A 6988-nucleotide genomic window follows, 5' to 3' on the forward strand; every position below is an offset into this window, starting at 1 on the left:
TTTATGGCATGAAAATATATAGTGTGTAACAAAAATAAGTGATAATACTTTAGGGTGTGTACGTGGTCCTTGTAGAGAAGTCACTGTGAAAGTAGCAGCGCTGAAAGACGAATATTTTTTTTCACTTTTGTATGGGCAAGAGCCCGAGCGTCACGAGTGTCCCCATACAAAAGTGAAAAAAAAATTTGGTCTTTCAGCGCTGCTACTTTCACAGTGAACTCTCTACACGTACACACCCTAAAGTATTATCACTTATTTTTGTTACACTCTGTATATCGCTACCTCACCTTTGTTTTTTTATCATGCGTATATTATATACATACAGTTTATGAATAGGTACATCTATATATATAAAACTCAAAGGTGATCTATCAACGGACAGCCTAAGCCACTGAACCGATCGGGCTGAAATTTGACATGCAGGTAGATGTTATGACGTAGGCATCCGCTAACAAAGGATTTTGATCAATTCCACGGTCCACCCCCAAGGGGTTAAAATAGGGGATGAAAGTTTGATATAATAATACTTCTTAACGCGAGCGAAGCCGCGGGCAAAAGCTCGTATAATACATTATACTTTTTTATTTTATTTAACTCTTTATTACAGACAAGAAAAAACAATTTATATACAATTAATATGGAAAGACGACACAGAGGAGGCTTATTTCTAAAATAAATCTCTTACAGCAGCCCTACGGAGAGATAGTTACGGTGTAAAAGACAGCAGATAGGACGTGCACACTCAATACTTTTGTTAAAATTATAATATCAATCTTTTTAATATTTCTAGTTTTTTTTAAGCTTCGCGACATCCCAGGGTGTTTGAAAAACACTGATTTACAGAATCGAATCGTCATCTGACTGTCCTATCCCCTGTATCTAACCAAGTCTAGGGCTGCAGTTACTGAATCTTCTCTTTAACGAATTTGCCAAATGTACCAAAAAATCTTTACAGTGTAACATTTATTAGTTTTATTTTATTTATTTATTTATTTAACTCAGGCATCTTGGCCCATATTATAAATGCCTTATAGACTAACATCCATACAATTATACTAAAAACTAACACTAAACACGTATTGTCTGCGACGTGGGGCGCGACGTGTTCGGAAGTAAAATGAGAATCATATTTTTGTTTTTTTTTATAGATACCTACATCAAATTTCACTGATTAGGGCATGTTCAATGAATTGAATAGTTAATAAGACAGACGCTGAAAGCAAAAAAAAAAAGTGAAAAAAGGAGTTATTCAACAAGCGTTAAATTGCCTTTTATTTCCACGTCAAATAGTTCCTGTGCTTTCATTTGTTTAGTGTTTTGTGCATAACATGCATATCATATCATGCATGCGATGGGCCGTGGAGCTGAACGAATATCAAATAATTCATAATAAGACACGTGGCAGAACGGAAACTACACACGTGCTATCAATTAGAGTTGGTCGGAATAAAAAATTAACTAGAAATTGTAAAGGGCGGCCGATGTAGGTGGAGTGAGTAGTGAATGCGCCTAAGCCACGGAAAGTACTATTCATCTATATTAATATTATAAAGCGGTAGAGTTTGTTAGTTTGTTTGTGTGTTTGTTTGAACGCGCTAATCTCAGGAACTACAGGTCCGATTTGAAAAATTCTTTCAGTGTTGGATAGCTCATTTATCGAGGAAGGCTATTTTATCACGTTAATACTAATAGGAGCGAATGAATAGAGGAAAGTGTGTAAAAAACGGGAGAAATTATTTTAAATGGCTTATTTGAACGCGCTAATCTCAAGAAGTACTGGTCCGATTTGAAAAATTGTTTCAGTGTTAGATAGCCCATTTATTGAGGAAGGCTATAGGCTATATTTTATTACGCTAAGACTAATAGGAGCGAAGAAATAGAGGAAAATGTGGTAAAAACGGGGGAAATTATTTGAAAGGACTTATCTCACGATCTACTGGAGCAATTTTTGGCACAGATAAGAAGTAGACCACGTGAAGGATCATAGGCTATATTTTAGTCTTTTAGCTAATTTGTCTGTGAAATATCTTATTTAGTCGGGTGAAGCTGCGCGGAACGTTATATTTCGCGTGGTCACGACATCACGCGTAAACAGCTGGACTCATTTTGCTGAAATCTGTTATAAAGATACTTTGAGTCCCAAAAAAGAACATAGGATACATTTTGTCCCGGAAAAATGTACGGTTACTGCACAATATACTTTTATGATTTGGGCGTAAACTATTCAATCTATTTTGATTGAATTTGGTATGGTTAGGTGGTATTAATATCTTGAGTCTCGGGAAAGGACAAGGAATACTAATTTTGAGGACCTCTGTGGCTCAGTGGTGAGCGCGTTGGTAGCTCAAGCCGGGGGTTGCGGGTTCGAATCACGCCGACGGAACAAAAAGTTTTCAAAGTCCCTGGATCATGGATGTGTATTAAATATGTGTATCATATTATAATAAAATTCTTAAATATATGTATGGTATAAAAGTAGTATAAAAGTATTAAATATATTTCCGTTGTCTGGCACCCGTAACACAAGTCCTTCAGGTACTTACCACGGGGCCAGACTGACGTGGTGTGAAGCGTCCATAGATATGAAAAAAAAAATGGCCCGGAAAATGTACGGTTCCCGCACAATAAACTTTTATGATTATCGCCTAAACTATTCAATCTATTTTGATGAAATAGATTGAATAGTTTAGGCGATATCGCGGGCAACAGCTAGTTATTAATAGTTTTTTATCAGATAAACCTACGCCCAATTTTAAAATTAACAGGATTTTTGTAATCGTTGATTAAAATGTATGAAGTTGTCACATGTTCTTCTAAATCATGAAAGTACGGGCACGGTATCAGAGTAGACTTTGACGTTGATGAAAATGGCACAAAATATTACTTAGATTTTGAATTATTTTTTCATTAGAATAGAAACAAGCAGAATAGCTTGGGAGCTCCACTCTCACAAAAAACACCACCTCCGATTGTCAGCACTGGAGGCTTTCTTATCAGTTATCACATTCGTCTGTACTTGACCTAAATATTAAAAACAATTATGTAACTTGATAAAAATGTATACCTTTATCTATGTCCAATAAAACAATTATTGTACTATCAGAGAGGTTGATTCCTAGGCAGATGGCGGGCCTAAGTAATTTGGTCGCGTTAAGGCAAACCCATCCGACCGAATATCACATCTGACATTGAATTACGTAGGTCCGTCAACTGCCTAGGAATCAATTTCCTCGATGGTACAATATTATTAGTACATATTAGTATTTTGACGACCTCTGTGGCTCAGTGGTGAGCGCGTTGGTAGCTCAAGCCGGGGGTTGCGGGTTCGAATCTCGCCAACGGAACAAAAAAAGTTTCCAAAGTTCCTGGGTAATGGATGTGTATTAAATATGTGTATCATATAATCTATTTTAAATATATGTATAGTATAAAAGTATTAAATATATTTCCGTTGTCTGGTACCTGTAACACAAGTCCATCAGGTACTTACCACGAGGCCAGACTGACGTGGTGTGAAGCGTCCATAGATATTATATTATTATTATTAATATGAAGCATATTACCTACTGTATAACTGGACTAATTAATAAAAAAGCGCAAAAAAAATTGTGAGATCATTGTTGCTTTCTTAACCCAGTATCAATTTACTTAAGAAATATTTTAAGTCGTAATAGTCATTTATTATATTTGTGGAGTAATTATTATGAGTCACACTTAAACACACGTAAGTTGTTCTAATTACCGTAGGTTGAGACAAAGATGTGATTCACCGGACTTTGCAACTAGATCACTGTAATCTTTCATATTTAAACTAGCAATAATTTTATTACCTACCATGAATGTTTAATGACTAATAGCAAAACTAAGCGATCTAAACAAAGAGATTTCCAACGAAATATACCTACATGTAGGTTTGCATTTATGAGAGTAACTAGCTGTCCCGGTGAACTTCGTGTCACTTTAAAACCTTCCCTGGACCAACTAATATATATTCTGTGCCTGGACTTCTACGAATATTTTAAGACTAAAATCAGCCCAATCTGTCCAGCCGTTTTCGAGTTTTAGCGCGACTAACACATTTGAAAATCCATTTTTATATATAACTAGCTGTCCCGGTGAACTTCGTGTCACTTTAAAACCTTCCCTGGACTTCTACGAATATTTTAAGACTAAAATCAGCCCAATCCGTCCAGCCGTTTTCGAGTTTTAGCGCGACTAACACATTTGAAAATCCATTTTTATATATATAGATATAGAAGATAACTGAAGACCGATTTGAGCGGTCAAATGTAGAGTATAGACACAGAATTTCAGCTTTTTCTTACAGGCGCCTGTTTTTCAGAGACCACCATTTTCAGGACGTGGGCAGAGCTCTGTTAGTTCTTCAGTTCTTAAACTATTTACTTAGGCTGGTTTTATAGTAGAGCGTTTCGGCAGCGCCGTTGGAGCGCCGCGCGTTCGAATATGTATGGGGGTAGTAGTTGCGTTTTAAAGTCCGCGCGCTTGAGCAGCGCCGTTCGTCCATACGTTTGCGAACGCGCGCGCTCCAACGGCGCTGCGAAACGCTCTACTATAAAACCAGCCTTAGTTTTAGTGTCACCGCAGACTTACAATTTGCATCAAACTAAAAGTTGTACAATTAAGAACCGGTGGTAGGCAACGTAGTTTCTTCGTTCGACTTTCAAAAAGTGTATCATGATACCCATTTTGAATAAAAAGATATTTTATTTTATTTTATTTTATTTATTGTTGGATGCAATGTTCGAGCTCTCATAAGCCATAGCTAACAGTCATACTATACGATTTAGTTTGTCAACTTGAAATTGTAAGTCTGTGATGACACTTACTCTAGTTACTGCGATCTCTGGATAACTAACAGAGTACCCAGGTCCTCTAAAGATAATAATATCAGAGTTAGAATATTAGTGTATTCAAAATCGTTGGAACTATCTACATCTAAATATCTGCTTGAACGGATATAACAAATGCCAGATAGTTTTAATAATGGAACATATTGTGCTACACGTATCACGAGGGAGGAAACGGCGCGGCTGACGCACACTCCACACTCCACAGGCCGCAGCCTGCAATATGCTCCCGTGATTCCGGTTCTGAATTATTTATATGTTTTATTCATTATATTCGGACAAAACTACAATTCGTAACTTTAATTAATAATTGCTTAATGTATAACTCAATTATGAAAACTGGAAATGTTTTGTCAAATTTCATATTTTAAATTTCTGTGTCCTGTTTGTTTTCGTACTATAATTAATATTTTATAAATAAAAAAAATGCAAGGGTAGCTAATTTAGCTGTTAGTTGCTGCGGGGCTAAAATAGTCGCTTAGTTGAATCATACAATGAATCATTTACGATTCATTTTTAAACTTCTCTTAACGTGCAATGCATTTAATAATTCGTACTAAGCAATTCATTTGTTTGACATTTTTCTATGAAAAGTCGTAAAAATGATCCAATAAATCCGAATTACTTTTCTGTCAAATAGCAGAATCATCAAAATATGTTACTATAAACGTCATCTTTGATCTTAGAACTATTCTGATGTCGTAATACATTAAAGAAATTGTTTAACTAAAGAAATTTAACAAAGTCGGTTTCAAAACTTTGAAGTTTGTATGTAACAAACATGACTAAAGTAAAAAATGTTGCCAGCATATAGCATGGCTTCATAACGTTATCGATTACTAGAAAAATTACCGTTACGTACCGTTATTTTTATAAGGGTAGCTTAACGATATTTTTGAAGAAATGCCGTTATTATTACCGGTAAAAATATCGTTATTTTCTGGTATGCGACGTTGCCAGTTTGACGCGACACATTTCGTTAATATTCATACAAGTCTGTGGGTAACATATTTTTTAGATACCTATAGGTATAAAAATAACGTTATTAATACTGATATTTTTAACGGTAATTTTTGGTATGCAACGATGCCAGTTCGACGGGACACCTTCCGTTCATGTTAGTAGACGCATGAAATCTCACTCAAAGCCCAACTTCGAGCATCAAAGTTTTTTCGCAAGATTTGTGCTTACCTACTTTTTAGGGTTCCGTAGTCAACAAGGAACCCTTATAGTTTCGGTCTGTCAGGCCGTCTGTCTGTCTGTATTAAATTTTACTGCGGACATCTATACTTACCGTCTTGTACCGCGTTTGATATTACGCGCCATTCCACGCGAACACGGACATGTCATACTTGTTCTTATCTACAGCGAACACTGCACAGTGCACGTGGGTGTGCTCGTACAAAGATTACGCGCAAGATTGTTGATTAATTTAATTATTCAGTGAACCGTAAGCCGTTACCCGCTTGCTCGTTTGCCCCCTTATTTCATAAAAAAAAAATCGACATGACGCATATTTTAGGGTTCCGTAGTCAACAAGGAACCCTTAGGGTGAGGCCAAACGAGCGTAATTTTGTGAGTCATGAGTCACCTGATGGAAAGCAACTACCGTCGCCCATGGACACTCGCAACATCAGAAGAGCTGCAGGTGCGTTGCCGGCCTTTTAAGAGGGAATACGCTCTCTTCTTGAAAGTTTGCAGGTCGTATAGGTCCGGAAATACTGCTGGTGACAGTTCGTTCCAGAGTTTTACAGTGCGCGGCTGAAAGTTACGCGAAAAATGCACGGTGGAAGACTGCCACTCATCAAGGTGATGAGGATGGTAAGTATATTTTTCGCGTGTGGCGATGGCGAAAAGTTGCAGGAGGTATGATTCCGAACAATTCCTCAGAGCACTTCCCGTGATACAACTGATAGCCTTAAATATTTAATTTATTTTGTTTTTAGTATTATAGCGGCAATAGAAATACATAATGTTAGAAAAGCAGATGGATGAGCGCATTGGTAGCTCAAGCCGGGAGTCGCGGGTTCGAATCCCGCCGACGGAATAAAAAAAATCATTTTTTTTAGTATTTATATTTATAAAAAAATATAGATATTTTAAAAGAGCCAAAATCTGAA

Source organism: Aricia agestis, chromosome 7, assembly GCF_905147365.1.
Source record: "Aricia agestis chromosome 7, ilAriAges1.1, whole genome shotgun sequence".
Lineage (NCBI taxonomy): Eukaryota > Metazoa > Arthropoda > Insecta > Lepidoptera > Lycaenidae > Aricia > Aricia agestis.